General features: G+C 38.2%; 1 non-coding gene across 1 annotated transcript; it reads right to left on the reverse strand.

The window, feature by feature from the left end:
• Nucleotides 1-258: 258 nt before the first annotated feature.
• TRNAC-ACA lies at nt 259-330 on the reverse strand. The gene has a single exon. It is a non-coding gene; the product is annotated as a tRNA-Cys (tRNA).
• Between the last annotated feature and the right edge of the window lie 21,504 nt (nt 331-21,834).

Here is a 21,834-nt window from a genome sequence, read left to right on the forward strand (position 1 = left end):
ACATACAGATGGCCAATAAAAGCATGAAAAGATGCTCAACATCACTAATTACCAGAGAAGTGCAAATCAAAAAGAAAAAAAAGTGCAAATCAAAACACAATGATGTATCACCTCACACTAGTTAGCATTAAGTGAAGTTGCTCAGTCGTTTCTGATTCTTTGTGACCCCATGGACAGTAGTCAACCAGGCTCTTCCATCCCTGGGATTCTCCAGGCAAGAGTACTAGAGTGGGTTGCCATATCCTTCTCCAGGGGATCTTCCTGAGCCAGGGATCGAACCCGGGTCTTCTGCATTGTAGGCAGACGCTTTACCATCTGAGCCACCAGGGAAGTAGAATGGCATAGTTAGAATGGCCATAATTAAAAAATCTACAAACAGTAAATACTGGAGAGGATGTGGAGAAAAGGGAACACTGCTACACTGTTGGTGGGAATGTAAACTGATACAGCCATTACAGACAACAGTATGGAGATTCCTTAAAAAACAGGAATAAATCTACCGTATGACTCAGTAACTCCATTACCGGGCATATACTCTGAGGAAACCACAATTTTAAAAGACACATGTACCCCGATGTTCATAACAGCACTATTCACAGTAGCCAGGACATGGAAGTAACCTCGATGGCCATCAACAGATGAATGGATAAGAAGACACATCTTCGCTATATACTATGTACATATATACAAAGGAATATTACTCAGCCATAAAAAGAACAAATTTGAGTCAGTATTATGGAGGTAGATGAATCTAGAGCCTGCTATACAGAGTGAAGTAAGTCAGAAAGAGAAAACAAATATAATATTAGCATATTAATATATATCTAGAACTGGTATCTAATGGAATCTAGAAAAGTGGTATTGATGAACTATTTTCAGGGAAGGAATAGAGACACAGATGTAGAGAATAGACTTGCAGATGCAGCGGGGCAGGGAGAGAGTGGGACAAACGAGCAAGTAGCATCAACATACATATACTCCTGTGTGTAAGGCAGACAGCTGGCGAGAAGTCGCTGTGTAGCACAAGAAGCCCAGTCTGGCGCTCTGTGATGACCTGGAGGGGCAAGGTACGGACATGGGGAGGGAGGTTCAAGAGAGGGGATATATGTATTCAGTTCAGTTCAGTCGCTCAGTCGTGTCCAACTCTTTGCGACCCCATGAACCGCAGCACTCCAGGCCTCCCTGTCCATCACCAACTCCCCGAGTTCACCCAAACTCATGTGCATCAAGTCAATGATGCCAAGCAGCCATCTCATCCTCTGTCGTCCCCTTCTCCTCCTGCCCCCTATAATTATGGCCAATTTGCACTGTTGTATGGCAAAACCAACACAGTATTATACAAATTTTAAAACTTTGAAAAAAATTAATTAATTAAATTTATTAAAAAATCACAACCTGTTTGGCTAGAAAGGCAATGCTTGACTTCATCCATTGAAACGTAAGGTTTCTTTATAACATGCAAACATTTCCTGGATTGGTCATATTCTGAAGCATTATTAATTTCTATCTGAATTGCCAGTTAAGATCTCAGCAGGTATTAATTAGCAGCCAAAACCAAAAAGTGATTTCAAAACAAATTCTAGTTTTATGAAAAGGTTCTTAGAGAAGAGGCGGCCTACAAAGAAGAATATCCTTGTTTATCAGAAGAATGAGAATCACCACATATTGTACACTTCATAAATTGATGAGAATATGCTATAGATTCAAACCTGATGTTCCTCAGGTCTATAAAATATATTTTATTCTCTTATTCAGGTGGTTCTTAATCCAATTGTCATCATTATTCTAAAGTTCTGCTTCAAAATATTCTAGACAGTACTAGATTTTCCATTTTTGAGTCAGGGGCCAAAGTGTGGTAGAGGGAAGGAGCCAGTTGAGCACACTGCCCCTACCCAGTAGGAAACCACTGTACTTTGGATTAAATCAGCCTGTGGACTCATCTGAGGAGCAGGAGGCATGTAGCTACTGAAAGAAGGCATAAATAAATACTAAACTTTCAAGGCCTGGTAACTGTAAAACATTAGTTAATTTTCAGATTCCCAGATGTACAAATGAGGCATTGGTTCCATAAGGCAAAATAAAGATCTGAAGAAATGAAGAACTGGTTTGCAATACGGCACACCAGGACCAAGTTATTATTCCAAGAAGCAGCTTCTGAATAAGCTGAGGTCCCAGGGACCTGTTCATGACAATAATTGTTGTTTGACTGGGGAGAAGAAGGGCAAGTTGGTTTTAAGACAAGAGTAAGCCCAGCAGAAAGAATATCACTCTAAGAGAAAGGAGGCAAAAATCTTGTTTTTCTTTTTCTTTGCTTTTCTCATCAGCATTGTAACCTTAGGCAAGTTATTTCAGATTCACACAGACCTCAGTTGACAATCCCAATGTATATGGCCAGGAGTATGTAGGGCGTTGGGGATGAAAAAATGAATAAGGCATTGGACATGATAATATGACACATGCCTGAAGGAAGCTGACTGAACTAGAGGGTATTGTAAGATCCCTTTATGTCATTTTGTTAAAGATGCGATAGAAAATTCTTTATAACTGGTTGCTGTACCTTTGATTTGTTTTGTTTGTGCTAAAAAGCCACCTCAATAAATTGGGCAAAAATGTATTTGCTAGCAGCGAATCTAAAGGAAATATATGTATATGTGTGTGCCCATTAAATTTTTTTTTTCTATAGTTCTTACTTTTTTTTAAAATAGTATATTAACTTTTATGACTACGCCACATATCCAGGTCACTTTCTAATCACAACTAATGTACATTATAGGAACTGAGAACCATTCCCTAGTTTTGATTTTGAGGCTTAAATTTTTTTTTTTGTCAAAGTGAGATACACCTATGTTAGGCCAAGTTTACAATAGGACTTTCCCCCTTAGATTATAATTAAAAACTGTGCATTTTATTTTATTAGGAGCAAAATCCTTGACAGTGTCCATCCTCTGCCTCCTATATGCAATCACCATCAAAATATATCATTTTTACTTTCTAAATATATTTTTCAAATCCATCTACTTCTCTTCAGGCTAAGAAATGATCATCCACAGCTTTGGCTTCCTTTCTAGTGTACTCACATCTATTCCAAATCCTCCTAATCCATTTCTCAAACAATGTAAATGTGATCATCTCACATCAGTGCCTAAAGTTTTTCAGCAGGTTCCTTTTCCTATTTTTAAATATATGTAAATGTTTACACACACACACACACACACACAAACACACACACTGGCCCGCCATTTCTCTTCTGCTTATTTCTTCAATCCGTTCTCCTTCTATCAATATGGCCCACGGTCTTCTACCAGCTCCTCTGAAGGCACAATAATGCATTTCACTCAGGATCTTCTCCTAGGCTAGTTTCCTCGTAACATATTTTCCTTCCTATTGAGTACAAAGCAAATTTCTCTACATTCTGTAAGATTTACTTTTAATGTCACTTCTTCAGAAACCTTCATTATCACCTCAACCTTGATTAGGTTTCTCTCTTTTTATATAGTTTAATCATTCTCTATACATTTATGTTATATACCTATCAAAAATTATAATTATGATACATTAATGAGCAAGTTAATAATATATACTTATTTCCATATAACTTCAAAAATATTAAAAAAAAAAAAACCCACCAGAGCTAGGACTTAGTGTTTTACACATCTGGGCTCAAGGGACAGGGAGAGATTTAATATTATTTTACGTGTCACAGATGCCTAAATTTTAAACCATCTCCAGGCTGGCCTTGGTTCTTGTTCCTTTTGTAGGCATTTCCATGGGTCTATTCCCTGAAGAAGAAAACAGAGCTTTCATGTTTCTGTTATAAAACCAGAGAGGAGCCAGTTGCCTAAAATACTTTTTGTACTGTCTCTTCCATTGAATATTATGCTCTATGAGTGCGAGTACTATGCCTGATTATATTCCCAGACTCTGGTGCTGCAGCTCACATATACAAATAATTCAACAAATGTTATAAATTGATCAATAGAACTTATTATTCCAATACTAATTCTGCCTAAACTTTTTATCCTACTTCCATTCTTAAATTCACCTGAGTTAATCTTTCAATTACTTACATATATATTTACCACTCAATATAAAAACATTTGCTTCAGTGAATAACATATGCATGTATAGATTCAAAGTCATAAGATTTATGTATCTAACAGCGTTTTACAGTCCACAGTTCTAATATATTTTGAAACCACTAACAGTTTTTAACTCAATAAGTTCTAATTAGTTTTTTGAAAAACAAAAGAGGCATTAAAGGGTAATTGAATTTATCCAATTTAAGTATTTATGTCTCAAGAGACAGAGCTGGAGGAAGTACTAAAGAAAAAAAAATAGAATAAAAACATTAAGAGAAGAATGACACAACCAATTTTTTCATTTCAAACATTTTAAGGCATAAGTCTGTTTTCACACAATATGTTCAATAGTTCTCATTCCAAACTAAAGCACATTAACTTTTAATCATACAGAAAATGTCAACTCTTAGCCAAAGAACAGAAAAATTCCTTACAAAACTTACCCCGATAAATTAAAGCCTGATGTTAGCTCTGCCAAACCTTCTAACAGAATTACTTTAACAAATTTCAATATAACAAAAATGAAGAAGTAACAGTTCAAAAAATTAGTAAAAGATGCTTTAGTTTTGAGTTTTCTCCCCTGTAATCACTTGAAAAAAAGAAATTTGGGGAGACAGTGTCTCTAAAATGTATTGCTTTGCAAAACTAAAGCTTGTATTAACCCTCAAAATATAGATGAAGGTAAAATAGATTTTAAAATGTTATAAAATGCTTTATTTCTCTCTTACCATGTCTTCTATTTTAACTAAGAATCTCATTAAAAATTAAGATAACTTTGTTATTTATGCAACACAGTTAAACACTTAGAGAGGCAAGACAATGTTGATCTTTTACTAAGAAACTTAGAAAAAGAGAGTAAGATATCTGGCTTATATTTAATATTTATTACTTATTCTTTTTAAAAAGGCTACTTAAGCAAATAGGTTTGAAGGATCTTTAAAATGATCAGGTAAATTCATTAGAATCATAAAAATAATGTTCAGGGGAAATAGTCATTAAAACCAGAGCTGTTGTTATTACAAAGAGTAAATAAAGTTCAGTTTTCAATTTGATAATTGTATTTTTCAATGATCTTAATTTGTGTGATGCATAAATATCACTACAGCCATCTTATCATTGTGGGTTTAACATCAATGCATGAGTGAACATTAGTGTTCTCTTTGACCAAATCGCTCTTTCTTATGTTCTTGAAAAGTACAGTTTTTGAATGTTGCTCAAGTATCTCTTTCTCTGTGAAGCCTTGTTTTTTGAACATCCTCACCCAAGGCTTTTCTGGTGGCTTAGTCGGTAAGGAGACCGCCTGCAATGCAGGAGACCTGGATTCGATCCCTGAGTCAGGAAGATCCCCTGGGGAAGGAAATAGCAATCCGCTCCAGTTTTCTTGCCTGGGAAATCCCATGGACAGAGGCCAGGTTACAGTACATGGGGTAATAACAGTAGGACATGACTTAGTGACTAAACCACCGCCAGCGGCACAAGTATCCATTTCTGTATGAAGCTTTGCCTTTTGAACATCCTCACCTAAATTCCTGCCCCAAACCACATGCTAATTTATGCATAAGGAGCTGCCTTCCCAAATGAGTGCCCACAGTGCTACTCTCTCAGTCCTTACATTTTGTTTAGGTGAGCTCTTTTCTTCCACAAACCATCAAACTCAGAGTATTTGTTTCATACATCTGTGGACTGGAATTTAGCTCAGCACCTGTTCCAAAGTGGCACTGGAGACATGTTGATTTTAATCCATCATTGTAGAATCTAGTTAGTGAAAAGTTGATTTAATTAAGAAAATCTATATTTGTGTCCCATTTACAAAATGCACATTTGTGTCCCATAGACTATTTCTTTTAAAGTACTTCATTAGTTCCACGTTGAATATATGGAACAGATTATGTTATTTTGATGTGAGGGTGATTTTTTTTTTTAATATCCACAGTGATAACTTAAAACCACGGCCAACAAGGTCATGCATCAAAAAGAACAAGAATATTAGTGTAATTGAAGTAAAATAATAAAAATGAATGAAAAACTCTGGTGTGCTAATAGACAGTAGTGAACATGATAACCAAATAACATTCATTTTTGCCATTCTAAAGGAGGCAGCTACTATTCACTTCCAGATAACTGTTGCACAGAAAGAGTATATTTTTTGCATATCTTGATTTTCTATTAGAAACTAGATCTTATATTGATTAATTTGCTTCTCACTTATGACATATTTATGGCAAATGTGCCTTCATTTGTTTTTCTTATGCAACTTCCCAAACTTAGGCCATTACTAGCTTTTCTCTAAACTATGACCTTATGAATGACCCTTTTACCTATCCATTCTATTAATAAAATTAAAAAAAGATGTAAATATCTTCAATCTCCTATGTCTAACTTCTGTTGAACATCCTCTCAGTTACTACTGCCTATGAGAGAACTTCAAGATGTCTCATTCTGAGGTTCTCAGGCCTAACACCAATCCCCTAATTCACAGTCACACATTTTCTCATACTTTTCCTTGGAGAGAACAATCAACCAATCAATAACAGCACTGTATTGTTATAGAGGCAAAAATTATTCTTTTCTTGCCTTTGAGGTTTTCTCTGTCCATGTCAGTCATTCAGTCATGTCCAACTATTTGTGATCTCATTTACTGTAGCCCACCAGGTTCCACTGTCCATGGAATTCTGCAGGCAAGAATACTGGAGCGGGTTACCATTTCCTGCTCTAAGGGATCTTCCTGACCCAGAGATTGAACCCAGGTGCACTGCACTGTAGGCAGATTCTTTACTGTTGAGCCACCAGGGAAGCCCTTAAGGTTCTTTGGTGGGCTGAATAATTAAATTGGCAATATCAGATTAACAGGAGAAAAATGAAATTCATACACATGGGAAAGCGAAAGAGCTGGTCACTCAGTCATGTCCAACCTTTTCAACCCCATGGACTGTAACAGCCCACCAGGCTCCTCTGTCTATGAGATTTTCCAGGCAAGAATACTGGAGTGGGTAGCCATTCCTTTCTCCAGGGGATCTTCCTGACCCACGAAGTAAATCCAAGTCTCCCACATTGCAGGCAGATTCTTTACTGTCTGAGCCACTAGGGAAGCCCCTGTAAAAACACAAGACTTGAAGGCAAACAGGCGACTATGGATTGCGTGCAACCCTGAGCTACGGAATGGGAGAGGGACTTGGAGTGTGGAAGGGAAAGAGGGCAATTCAAGGACTGAAAGACGAGCAGATGTTTACTAATCAGACATTTTCGCAGCCATGTAGTTAATTCTTTCAGATAATAAACTTACCTCTGGTAATAGTTCTCTCTCTGGGCTAGGCCTCTTATTGAAATTCTTTTAGTCAGCTAGGGTAGAGGTAGAAGTTTTCCTGATTCTGCTGGGCCCTGATTGTCTTCAACTTGAAATAATTTACATGCTGAAGTTGTATGTTCTGGAGAGTTGAATTCTATGTGCCCTCATTGTCTTTGCCTTTGAGGCTACAGAGCACTCTCTTGAATGCAATCTGCAAGTGGCCTTAAGGAATCTGTTTCTTAATTAACCTAAGATCTACATACTTCATTAAGTGAGGGTCTGATTTAACACATTTACTATTTGATTCACAAATTATTTTTCATATATGAAACATATTCATTCTAGAGACTAAAGGAGGAAATCTATTTTATGTTTCTAGATTGCTTAGATTCAGAGATTACATGTGTACCTTTAATAATTTTAAAAATTATTTCAAGTAACAACTTGTATTGAATAATTTTAAGAAGGCCCTGTGGAAGTAGAGAGCTTCTTGCTTTTTCTTATTGTCTTCAGTAAGATATCTCCAATTTAAATGAATTGCATATATTTAAAGTGAGACCTTGTATCTGTGTTTTGTCCTTTTTCCTTTGGTCTTTCATAACCATTGGTAGAGAAATATTCTACAACCACAGTTGCATTGCCTTACTGATCATTTTTAACCCAGCACTCTGACAATTCACAGCATTTGACGTTATAAAATCTTGATCTTAAAGTTTTATTAACACAAATAATTTCTGTCAATTTTATCCAAAGCCACATTATATTTTATTAAATGTTCTATTTATGAGAATGAAAAGTTTTCTCACTGTTCTTCTAACATGCTTTGCAGATGCTTATAACTTCATGCTTCTTATTCCTAACCCTAGTGTGTTATTCGCTCAGTCATGTCCAACTCTTTGAGATTCCATGGATGGTAGCTTGCCAGGTTTATCCGTCATTGGAATTCTCCAGGCAAGAATACTGGAATGGATTGCCATTTTCTTCGCCAAGGGATCTTCCCAACCCAGGGATCAAACCCAAGTCTCCAGAATTGCAGGCGGATCGTTTACCATCTGAGCCACCAGGGAAGCCCCATTCCTAACCTTAACCTCTCCTTAAGATATATACTATGAAACATGGAAGCTCCTGAATCTCTTCCAGGTCATAGTAATCCATTTTCTTGAACTCTTTGCATTACCTTGTATTTCACTGCTTGAAATTTTAGCCAATTTCCCCCACCCCACCCCCCAAATTACTGTAAGTTGTTAGCACAAGAGCAATTATTTTTCTCTTATATGTATGTAATTAACATGTGTTCAGTCTTGTCTGACTCTTTGCAACCCCATGGACTGTAGCCTGCCAGGCTCCTCTATCCAGGGGATTTCCCAGACTAGAATACTGGAGTGGGTTGTTATTTCTTCTCCAGGGGATCTTGTAGATTCAGTGATTGAACCCATGTTTCCTGTGTCTCCTGTGTTGAAGACAGATTCTTTATCTTCTGAGCCATCAGGGAAGCTCCATAGTACTTTGACTATTATAATTTGTCAAAATTGTATAGAAAAAGGTACCAATAAAATTAGGCTGCCTTTGTAACTTGGAACATAAAATTTAATTAAGGTTTCTAGTAAACAAAATGGAAATGGAGAACTATTGCTATCATGCTCTCATTATCTAATAAAAGGAAGTAAGTGAACTCATAAGGAAAGGGAAAACACACTCTTCAGTGCAGTTCAGTTCAGTTCAGTCACTCAGTCGTGTCGGACTCTGCGACCCCATGAATCACAGCATGCCAGGCCTCCCTGTCCATCCCCAACTCCCGGAGTTCACTCAAACTCACGTCCATTGAGTCAGTGATGCCATCCAACCATCTCATCCTCTGTCTTCCCCTTCTCCTCCTGCCCCCAATCCCTCCCAGCATCAGAGTCATTTTACTGGCTCTAAATGTAAAAAGAAATTCATTATGTAAATGTTTTTCTTCAAACAACGTAATGGACATGCTTTAATAGCAGTATAACAAAATATTGGACTGATTTTTCATTTACTCATTTCTTATGTTTATCCACAATAAAAACAATAAACATAATGCAGAATCAAATTTCTATGAGGGAATCTTTGTGAGATTAAAATTATATTACAGTATAGGTTTCAAGAGCTCTAGCTATGAGAGGAAAAAAAAAATAAACATTGAATTATTTTATATTCCTGAAAGGGTAAAACTGTAGGTAGAATAGGATTGAAATGCTAGAAAGGTAGGCTTGGTAAATGATAAAGTTATTTGGATATAACTATGGAGGAAAAAAATCAAAAGACTGCAATGTGGGAGACACGTGATTAGATTTGTGCTTTAGAAAGATAATTCAGTTATTTGTACCACCACTTCAAGTTGCATATGATTATCCTATCGAAATAACCACATTGATATATTTCAGAGACTTCTTTAGATGCTATGCTTGACTTAAAAATTTAAAATTTGTGAGCATCGAGTAGGAATTGATTATATTACGTGCTGTAAATATATATTAAGAAACACTCTATGGTAGAGCAAAATAAAGTAGATTCATGTTCACAGGTACAGAACGATCTAAAAAGTTGCTAATTAAAGAAAGAGGTTCAGTCTAATATTTTTTGCTTCAGAATATAGAATTATGGAAGCAGTTTCTTTCACACACTGAAAGAAAAGTGAGACTAACTTTTTCAATGCTTTTAACTCCTTGGAAATCTGAACTTACAGAATAACGAACTGACCCAAAATCTAGACGGAGATGGTGCCTGCAGAGAGAGAGAAGAAAGACAGAGCTCAGGCGAGCTGAGCATTTAAAATCTGACACACAGGTGAAGACTGAGTGTGAGCAGGTAGAGAGTATGTAGCCTCCAATGTTGCAGAAAAGTGGGAGAATTCATTAACTTATTGACAGCTTTCTCTACAAACCCTCTAAAGACACTAACAATCTTGGAAAGAGCTCAGCAATCTTCACTGTGGTTCAGTGCAGACTTGCAAGGGAGACCAGCAGTCCTTGAGGAGGGTGAAAAACTCCATCAGGAATTTTCTCCCATTCTACACTAAAGAGCAACCTATTCCACTATTATTGCTGGAAAAATCCCATGCACAGAGAAACCTGGCAGGCTCCAGTTCATGGGGTCGCAAAAAGTTGACACGACTGTGTGACTAAAGACTCACACTATAGAGCAGAAACCTGAATGTGTGCGAAATTGGTAACTGGGGGTACTCCCCTTAGGGCACTTGTGAAAACTCCATGCAGATAGGTGAAGGGATCAGGAGGGAAAGAGAAACAGAAAACACTTTTGAAAATTGCCAAGCACTATTGAAATTAAAGTATCTTTTATTCAATTAAAAAAAAAAAAGTTTAAAGACAAGGAAGCAAACACACATGAAAAGCAGCTACTCCTAAGGAGGAGTATGAGTATACATTATGCCCAGAACCAGTGAGACTAAGCAGTACAGACCTCCTGGAAAGTAGGTTGGCAGGCTCTCACAGGGGATTTTATGTGACAAATGCAATTCATTTCTACATATAAGGCTATTCTTGTTTTTCATTTCATTTTTAAAGAGTTGTGGTTGTGTTCTTTTGTTTTTGAAAGAATTGGTTCATTTCCCTTGGTATACCTTTGATGTCTGCAGAGTCTGAGTAATAGTGCATCTTTCATTTCTCATTTTGCTAATTTGGGTCATATTTTTCCAATTTTGTTGGATGTTCATCTGTTTTAGTAATTTTTTTCCAAGAACCAGTTTTAGGTTTCTTTAATTTTCTTTATTGTTTCTTTCTTTTCAATTTATTTCTGTTCTCATCTTTATTATTTCCTTCATTCTGCATACTCAGATTTATTTTACTTTTGTTTACTAGTTTTGTAAGGGGGAAGCTAAGATTATTGGTTTGAGACCTTTCTTCTTTTCTAATATAGGCACTTATTAGAGATTTTCCCTTAAGCATTGCTTTAACTGATTACCACAGATTTTGATATTATAGTTTTAATTTCCTTCACCTCAAGCATTAGTCACTCAATCGTGTCTGACTCTTAGCAACCTTATGGACGGTAGCCCTCCAGGCTCCTCTGTTCATGGGATTCTCCAGGCAAGAATACCAGAGTGGGTTGCCTTTCCCTTCACCTCAAAATATTTTCTAATTATTCACAATGATTTATGTGACTCAAGAGGCAGATGAGCCCCTCCAGGGTAAAGCAATAGGGTATTCATTCTCTATTGACTAAAACTCCAAAACAGAATAATAGCAGGGCAGTAAAGGGAGGAGGCTCGACCCTGCACAGATCACATATTTCTTATTTCTAAAGTCAGGAGACCTCCCTGACCACAAAAATACAGAAAAGACTCCTTGGAGGCCAATGAGGGGTCATGTCAAGGGATATTCTAACCAGATGCCTTTCTGGTAGAGTCCATCTTGGCTCAGAGATGTGTGAACACACATGGGAGGATCCTGAGATATACCAAATATGGACTGTGAACCAGGCAGGTCTTAATGACTGGCCAAAGGAAATCCAGAAGAAATGCCTTATAAAAGTAATTTGAAATGCCTTATAAAAGTAATTCAAACTGCCAAGAGGGTACAACTCAGTGACTCTGCCTCTGAGGCTGCCTATGCATTTATCCACATGTACTGTACTCTTTTCTTCCTAATAAATACTTTACTTGCTCCATTACTTTCTGTGTTTGTGGAAATTTTTTTTCTGCAAAGCTGAAGGGCCAGGGCCCTTGTCACTGACCACTGGTCTAGTGGCTAGGATCTGGTGCTCTCATTGCCATGACCCAACTTAGTCTCTGGTTGGGAACCCAGGTCCTGCTCCATTGCAGGCTGAGGCCACCTGAAATCATATGAATTACATAGAAACTTGCAGTGTTTTTCCAAAATGTTTGGTAGATTTTCCTATCATCTTCTGTTAATTTCATTAAGGTCAAAGAATATCACTCTATGATTTAAATTTTTTAGAAATTTTTGGGTTAGGATTATGATGCAAAACACAGTTTATCTTGGTGAATATTCCCCACACAATTGAAAATACAGTGTATTTTGCTGTTGTAGGAGGAAGAGTTTTATACATATCATATCCCTTTGGCTGATGGTGTTATATTCTATAATCTTGCTGATTTTCTGTCTGGTATTTCTAAATATTACTTTAAAAGGACCATTATAGACTCCATCTATAATTATGGGTTTTTCTATTTGTCCTTTCAGTTCTGTGAGTTTTTCCATCTTATATTATGAAGCTCCTTTATTAGCTAACTATACATTTAGTATTGCTATATCTTCCTGATGAATTTATTCCTTTAGTGTGTCTTTATCTTTATTAATATTCTTTTTTCTTATTTATTTTGTTGTTATTTATTGATATAAATATAATCATTGCTTTCTTCTGATTAGCATTAATGTGGTTGAACCATTCTTTTCCACATATCTTTTGAGCTATTTAAACATATCTTATTATTCCATTTTAATTCTTCTATTATCTTTTAAGTCTTTCAGTTTTTATATTTTTGATGTTGTTGCAGATATTATAATATACATAATTAACTTTTGCATCTTACTTACAATTGATATATTATCACATCAAGTAGCAATTTTACATTAGGAAGATTCTATCACCTTCCCATTGGTATTATAGTTGTCTCATATACATCTATATCCATATCTGTCTAGCTAGCTAGCAAGCTATTGAAAATTCAATTGGATTGTGATTTTAATAGTCATATAGAATTAAATGACTCAAAAGTAGAAAAGTTTTTCTTAAAAGTTCAGTTCAGTCACTCAGTCATGTCCGGCTCTGTGTGACCCCATGCACTGCAGCATGCCGGGCTTCCCTATGCATCACCAACTCCCGGAGCTTGCTCAAACTCATGTCCATTGAGTCAGAGATACCTTCCAACCATCTCATCCACTGTCATCCCCTTCTCCTCCTGCCTTCAATCTTTCCCAGAATCAGGGTATTTTCCAATGAGTCAGTTCTTTGCATCAGGTGGCCAAAGTATTGGAGTTTCAGCTTCAGCATCAGTCCTTCCAATGAACGCCCGGGACTGATCTCCTTTAGGATGGACTGGTTGAACCTCCTTGCAGTCCAAGAGATTCTCAAGAGTCTTCTCCAACACCACAGGTTATAAGCAGCAATTCTTTGGTGCTCAGCATTCTTTATGGTTCAACTCTCACATTCATACATGACTACTGGAAAAACCGTAGCTTTGACTAGATGGACATTTGTTGGCTAAGTAATGTCTCTGATTTTCAATATGCTGTCTAGCTTGGTCATAGCTTTTCTTCCAAGGAGCAAGCGTCTTTGAATTTTGTGGCTGCAGTCACCTTGTGCAGTGATTTTGCAGCCCCCCAAAATGAAGTCTTTCACTGTTTCCATTGTTTCCCCATCTATTTGCCATGAAGTGATGGGACCAGATGCCATGATCTTAGTTTTCTGAATGTTGATTTTTAAGCCAACTTATTCACTCTCTTCTTTCACTTCATCAAGAGGCTCTTTAGTTCTTCACTTTCTGCCATAAGGATGGTGTCTTCTGTGTATATGAGGTTATTGATATTTCTCCAGGTAGTCTTGATTCCAACGTGTGCTTCATCCAGCCTGGAATTTTGCATGATGTACGTACTCTGCATATAAGTTAAATAATCAGGGTGACAATATTAACCTTGATGTACTCCTTTCCAGATTGGGAACCAGTCTGTCATTCCATGTCTGGTTCTAACTGTTGCTTCTTGACCTGCATACAGATTTCTGAGGAGGCAGGTCAGATGGTTTGGTATGCACATCTCTTTAAGAGTTTTCCACAGGTTGTTGTGATCCACACAGTCATATGCTTCAGTGTAATCAATAAAGAAGAAGTAGATGTTTTTCTGGAACTCTCTTGCTTTTTCGATGATCCAACAGATGTTGCCAATTTGATCTCTGGTTCCTCTGTCTTTTCTGAATCCAGCTTGTACACCTGGAATTCCATGGTTCATGTACTGTTGAAACTTGGCTTGGAGAATTTTGAGCATAACTTTGCTAACATGTGAGATAAGTGCAATTGTGCAGTAGTTTGAACATTCTTTTGCATTGTCTTTCTTTGGAATTGGGATGAAAACTGACCGTTTCTAGTCCTGTGGCCACTACTGAGTTTTCCAAATTTGCTGGCATATTGAGTGCAACACTTTCACAGCATCATCTTTTAGGATTTGAAATAGCTCAACTGGAATTCCATCACCTACACTAACTTAAGGCCCACATGACTTCACATTCCAGGATGTGTGGTTCTAGGTGAGTGATCACACTGTCATGATTATCTGGGTCATGAAGATTTTTTTTTTCTTTCTTTTTTGTAGTTCTTCTGTGCATTCTTGCCACCTCTTCTTAATGTCTTCTGCTTCTGTTAGGTCCATACCATTTCTGTCCTTTATTGTGCCCATCTTTGCATGAAATGTTCCCTTGGTATCTCTAATTTTCTTGAAGAGATTTCTAGTCTTTCCCATTCTGTTGTTTTCCTCTATTTTTTGCTTTGATCACTGAGGAAGGCTTTCAGTAATCTCTCCTTATTATTCTTTGGAACTCTGCATTCAAATGGGTATATCTTTCCTTTTCACCTTTGCCTTTAGCTTCTCTTCTTTTCTCAGCTATTTGTAAGGCCTCCTCAGACAGCCATTTTGCCTTTTTGCATTTATTTTTGTTAGGGATGGTCTTGATCACTGCTTCCTGTACAATGTCATGAACTTCAGCCACTCTGTCTACCAGATCTAATATCTTGAATCCATTTGTCACCTCCGCTGTATAATTGCAAGGGATTTGATTTAAGTCATGCATACCTACGGTATGTTTTTATTATACATATCTTGAAACTGCTGACAAAATATATAGTCACCACCTGAAACTAGACTGTTATGGGAGATAGCATCTCAGTAGCTCTGAGAAAATTGCTCCAAGGAGGTGGGAGGGGCTCAGGCTATATACAGTTTTATAACAAAGGGAACAGGTAATCTGAACATCAAAGATCAGATATCAAGGTAAGGAATTTAGAGTTCTATTTATGGGGAGAGGCAAGCCTCTGGGTTCATTGAATTCATTCCTTCATATGCACCTCTGCTGCTGCTGCTGCGGCTGCTGCTGCTAAGTTGCTTCAGTCATGTTGGACTCCTAGCGACCTCATGGACTGCAGCCTACCAGGCTCCTCTGTCCATGGGATTTTCCAGGCAAGAGTACTGGAGTGGGGTGCCATAGCACCTCTGCTATCTGGGGCCAGTTCTGTTTCCTTGTTCACCTTGCTTCTTTCATTCCTGGAAACTCTTCATCAATTATTGTGGAGGGGGGGTGGGGTGAGGGGGGATGGGGTGATGGGGGTGGCATCATCTCTGGATGACAGTTTTGGGAGATCTCATTCATATTTAGAGGCCAGAAATTGATGATGACTGAAATTAAAAAACGCTTACTGCTTGGAAGAAAAGTTATGACCAACCTAGACAGCATATTAAAAAGCAGAGACATTACATTGCCAACAAAGGTCCATCTAGTCAAGGCTATGGTTTTTCCTGTGGTCATGTATGGATTTGAGAGTTGGACTGTAAAGAAAGCTGAGCACCGAAGAATTGATGCTTTTGAACTGTGGTGTTGGAGAAGACTCTTGAGAGTCCCTTGGACTTCAAGGAGATCTAACCAGTCCATCCTAAAGGATATCAGTCCTGGGTATTCATTGGAAAGACTGATGCTGAGGCTGAAACTCCAATACTTTGGCCACCTGATGTAAAGAGTTGACTCATTGGAAAAGACCCTGATGCTGGGAGGGATTGGGGACAGGAAGAGAAGGGGACAACAGAGGATGAGATGGGTGGATGGCATCACCAACTCAATGGACACGAGTTTGGGTGAACTCCGGGAGTTGGTGATGGACAGGGAGGCCTGGCCTGCTGTAATTCATGGGGTCACAAAGAGTCACAAAGAGGCCTGGCCTTTGTGACAAAGAGTCACAAAGAGGCCTGGCCTGCTGTGATTCATGGGACACGACTGAGTGACTGAACTGAACTGAACTGAACTGTGACATTTTTTGTTTACTGATATGGCAGGAGATACTCTCATTTCACAATATCTCTGTTGTTATTCTTTATTTTTCATATTCTAAGTTTTCTTCTCATATAACTCTCTTCTGTATGGAACTATTCTTTAATAATTTTTATAGAATTGATATCCTGATAATAACTTCTCTTATTTTTCCTTCATCTAAGAAAAACTTAACCCTATCTCCTGAAGGATATTTTCATTGCATATAGAATTATGAGTTTGAACTTCTTTCAGCAGTTTATTAACACTCTTACTCCAGGAGTTGGTGACGGACAGGGAGGCCTTGCATGCTGTGATTCATGGGGTCACAAAAGTCAGACACGACTGAGCGACTGAACTGAACTGAACACTTCATTTTGGCCTCCATGTTTTCTAATAAGAAATCCACAGTTATTTATTGTTCCCCTATAAATAATGTCTGATTTTTTTTTTTTTTTTTTTTTGCTAACTGCAAAAAAAAATTTTCTTTTTTTTTTCATTTTTTCTGTTATGAGATTCTGATCTTGCTTAAATCCTGTGGAAAAGTTGGCCTGGTTACATGTAAGGTTCAAGTTTCTACCAGCTTTCCAAAAGTTAGCACTTCAGTAGTCATCTTGTTCCCAGTGAATTTAAGTTTCTTGCCTCATCATGAAAGAATTCAGAGATAAGCAGGGAGGTTAATAAAGCAAAGTGAGAATTTATTTAAGGAAGAATACACTCTCATAGGGAGAGTGGGCAAACAGGTGAGGAGCTGGTGCTCTGGGTTTCTTCGGCAAATCAGTTATGAAGGACATACAAATGAAGGGGTGGAGTACTCACTGGGGAAGGAGGAGTTTGGGATATACCTTCCTGAGGAGGGGAGGGATTTTTGTCCTTACTTAGCTTAGATCAGGAGTGTCATGGCTTAGGTGAATGATGAGTACTTTTTACCCACAAAGCTAATTTTATTGTAAAGGGGGCACAATGAGCAACAGGTTATATTGGAGCACAGGAGATTTCCACCTTTTCCCATGACTGCTTTCAGGACATTCTACTTCCAGGACGTTCATCACACAAAGGGTGTGGTTTCCTGTCAGTCTGGAGGTTCCTGCTTTCCTTTATTATGGACTCCTTCTGTTTATAGGATACTACTTGCCTGCTGTAACAATCTTGTTTTTAAAGACTGTGAAGCATTACACTACTCTGTCCTGCATTTGTCCTACATTTGGTTACAGTGGCCAGACTGTAACCAAGGTAATGGTTTGTCACAAGTTCAGTTGTCACAATATACAGACGTCTTTTTGTGATGTTCTCACATGGTTGTGAGAGAGCAGATATTTTTCTTCCTCTTCTTGCAAATCCACATACACTCATGGTGTAGTTAGGGCTTCAACATATGCATTTTAAGGAGACATAATTTAGCCCATAGCTATATATAGTTAGATTGTGTATGTTAGTCTCTCAGTTGTGTTCGAATCTTTGTGACACTACAGACTGTAGCCTGTCAGTCCATGGGATTTACCAGGCAAGAATACTGGAGTAGGTTGTCATTTCCTTCTCTATGGAATCTTCCCAATCCAGGAATCAAATCCAGGTCTCTTACATTATGGGCAGACTCTTTACCATCTGAGCCACCAAAGGAGCCCATAGTTAGAGCAATAAATATTGACTTTTTTTTTCCTGGCCTCTTCATCTTTAAAATTTTTAGCAATTACTTGTTTGCTGTTGCTGCTGCTGAATTGCTTCAGTCATGTCCAACTGTGTGTGACCCCCATAGAAGGGGGCAGCCTACCAGGCCCCCCTGTCCCTGGGGTTCTCCAGGCAAGAACACTGGAGTGGGTTGCCATTTCCTTCTCCAATGCATGAAGGTGAAAAGTGAAAGTGAAGTCGTTCAGTCGTGTCTGACTCTTAGCGACCCCACGGACTGCAACCTACCAGGCTCCTCCATCCTTGAGATTTTTCCAGGCAAGAGTACTGGAGTTGGTTGCCATTGCCTTCTCCAATTACTTGTTTAGTAGTTCTTTGATCACAGTTTCCTGAAACCACTGGATTAGTTTTTGTTCATACCTGCTCTTTCCCACTGTGTTCTTCCTTAGAAAGAGACAAACATTTTCTTATGTAACTGAGATATGTCAGAGTATTAGTTGTTGGTCCTTTCTGGAAAGATGACAGACATTTAGAAAAGTTAAAGCAAAAGACTCCAGCTTTCTGGTTGCATCCTTGACAAGTAAAGCTCCAGAAGTAAAGAGCTTAGAAGTTATCACTCTTAGTTTTACAACAAGAAAACTGAAAAGAAATGACTTTTCTTGACTCAGCAACAAAACTAGTGCTACTGGGAAAATTGCTACTCTAAAATCTGGAGAGACAGAGACATCAAGAGACATAGGACCTGAGATTAGGTTACCTAGAGCAGAATTCACTGAAGCCATAAACTGATTGGAACACTAATGGTGATTATGCTAAAATGCTGAATACAGAATACTATCAAAATACTTCTAGGAGCCCCATCAGATTCCGATGGTAAGAACCTGAGAAAGATCTTTTCTTGGCTCTGGCAAGGAAATGCAAAGCATAAGCCTTGTGAACTACACTTAGTGCCTTCTCTATGAAAAACCCTATTTTCCACAGCCAAAGTCAGTTAGAGCTTCTCTCTTCTGGAAAAGGGAATTGCTCTGTGTCTAGCTCCTTTCAGCCTTCCTGTCTTGCCTAAGGAAAGGGAAACACACTTCCACCAGGGATCACATGCTCAAGGAAATAGACTGGAAGTGCTGCAGCCAGGAACTGCGGTGAGGGAAACAAAGCTGGAGACTGGAGAGGCATTTGTGAGGGTCAGACCACAATGCACAGCCCACACCCCTGACCACCACATCAGTGGGGCTCGAGGGTAACAATGGATTATGACAGAAAGAGTTGAGTGACAAAGATTCTCCTCTCTCTAGGAGGAGAAACAGCAAGACCACCACCAGGAGACAAAAACGAGGAGATCTGAAGAATGTGAAACTTCTGGCATCTATAGCTACACATAAAATTTCAAATCTGTTTAATGAATGAAATGGAAATATAAAATCCTCCTCAAAAGTTATGATATCCTCGTATATGTGTGTGCTAAGTCACTTCAGTTGTGTCTGATACTTTGCAACCCTATGGACCTCTTCTTTTCATGGGATTCTCCAGGCAAGAATACCAGAGAAAAGTTGCCATGCCATCCTCCAAGGAATCTTTCTGACCCAAGTATAGAACATGTGTCGTCTCTTTTGTGTTCTGCATCGGCAAGTAGATTCTTTCCCAGTAGCACCATCTGGGAAGCCCATCCTTATATATGGTTCTTACTATATCTAGAAACGGGTTTCCCAGGGGCTGCCACTAGTAAAAGAAAAAAAAAAAAAAAAACCGACTGCAAATGCAGGAGACACAGGAGATGTAGGCTTGATCCCTGAATCTGGAAGATCAGCAGATGTGGGTTCAATCCCTGGGTCAGGAAGATCCCTTGGAGTAAAAAAAGGCACCCCACTCCAGTATTCTTCCTGGGAGAACCCCATGGACAGAGGATCCTAGCAGGCTACTGTCAGACAGGACTGAGCATCTGAGCACCATATTAAGAGTTAAAGTCTGCAGACAATTTCAATTGTTTCTATCCCTAATTTGTTTATATCATTGAGTACCTGGTCTCTAAATTGTGGCTTTTCAATTGACATTTGAGGCAGGTAGATTCTTAGTTGTGAGGTGTTTTCCTGAAGACTGCATGCTTTCAGCAGACAGGGTTTAATCCCAATCAAACCCACAAGTCATTGTGAAACCAAAATTATCCCTTCATTAATTTTTTATATACTCTTTGGAAGGAATATAGTGCTCAGATGCTCAGTCCTGTCTGACTGTATCCTGCTAGGATCCTCTGTTTGTGGGGATCTCCCAGGAAGAATACTTGAGTGGGGTGCCATTTCCTACTACAGGGGATCTTGCTGATCCAGGGATTCTTAAAGAGATGGAAATATCAGACCACCTGACCTGCCTCTTGAGAAATATGTATGCAGATCAAGAAGCAACAGTTAGAAATGGACATGAAACAACAGACTGGTTCCAAGTTGGGAAAGGAGTATGTCAAGGCTGTATTTTATCACCCTACATACTTAACTTATATGCAGAATACATAATGAGAAATGCCAGGCTGAATGAAGCACAAGCTGGAATCAAGATTGCAGGGGGAAATATCAATAACCTCAGATATGCAGATGACACCACACGCAGAAAGTGAAGAAAAACTAAACAGCCTCTTGATGAAAGTGAAAAAGTTGGCTTAAAACTCGACATTCAGAAAACCAAGATCATAGCATCTGGTTCCATCACTTCATGGCAAATAGATGAGGAAACAATGGAAACAGGGACAAACTTTATTTTGGGGGGCTCCAAAATCACTGCAGGTGATGATTGCAGCCATAAAATTAAAAGATACTTGTCCCTTGGGAGAAAAGCTATGACCAAGCTAGACAGTGTATTAAAAAGCAAAGACATTATTTTGCCAACAAATGTCCATCTAGTCAAAGCTATGGTTTTTCCAGTGGTCATGTATGGATGTAAAAGTTGAACCATAAAGAATGCTGAGCACCAAATAATTGATGCTTATAAACTGTAGCATTGGAGAAGACTGTTTTGAGAGTCCCTTGGACTGCAAAGAGATCCAACCAGTCCATCCTAAAGGAAATCAGTCCTGAATATTCATTGGAAAGACTGATGCTGAGGCTGAAACTCCAATACTTTGGCCACCTAATGCAAAGAACTGACTTATTTGAAATGACCCTGATGCTGAGAAAGATTGGAGGCAGGAGGAGAAGGGGATGACAGACGATGAGATGGTTGGATAGGATTATCACCAACTCAAGGGATATGAGTTTGAGTAGGTTCTGGGAGTTGGTGATGGACAGGGAAGCCTGGCTTGCTATGGTCTTTGGGGTAGCAAAGAGTTGAACATGACTGAGTGACAGAACTGAACTTAAAAGGAAACATTTCTTGAGTTGAAACACACTAATAGATAATGTATTAGATCTAGTTCTAAAATTAAGATATAATAATAGTTCAAACAGCATTTTGCACTCTGAGCAAAATCAAACCTCTGTGATTTCATCACCAATAAGTTGTTTTTATATGAAAGAATGTCATTCAATTATATTCTCATTTTTGAATGTATGGGAATATCTTTGCTTATGTCACTCAAAGCCAATTATATCTGAATAATGAACAATTTGGAAATCACTAGCTGTTTTTTCTTTCTTCTGGCCAGCACTGATCAATCTACTTCTGATAACCATGTAGGCTATTTAGAAGATAGAGAAATTATGATGTAGATTAGTGACGACTAATATTTCAAATATCTTAAGAAGAAATAATGAGGTTACCAAGGTTAATTTGTACTAATTTGCACTTAGTAAATTACCAAAGAGTAAATTATATTACCAAAATAAACATAATTGCCTTATCTCTATT

This window comes from Bos indicus x Bos taurus, chromosome 1, assembly GCF_003369695.1.
Source record: "Bos indicus x Bos taurus breed Angus x Brahman F1 hybrid chromosome 1, Bos_hybrid_MaternalHap_v2.0, whole genome shotgun sequence".
Lineage (NCBI taxonomy): Eukaryota > Metazoa > Chordata > Mammalia > Artiodactyla > Bovidae > Bos > Bos indicus x Bos taurus.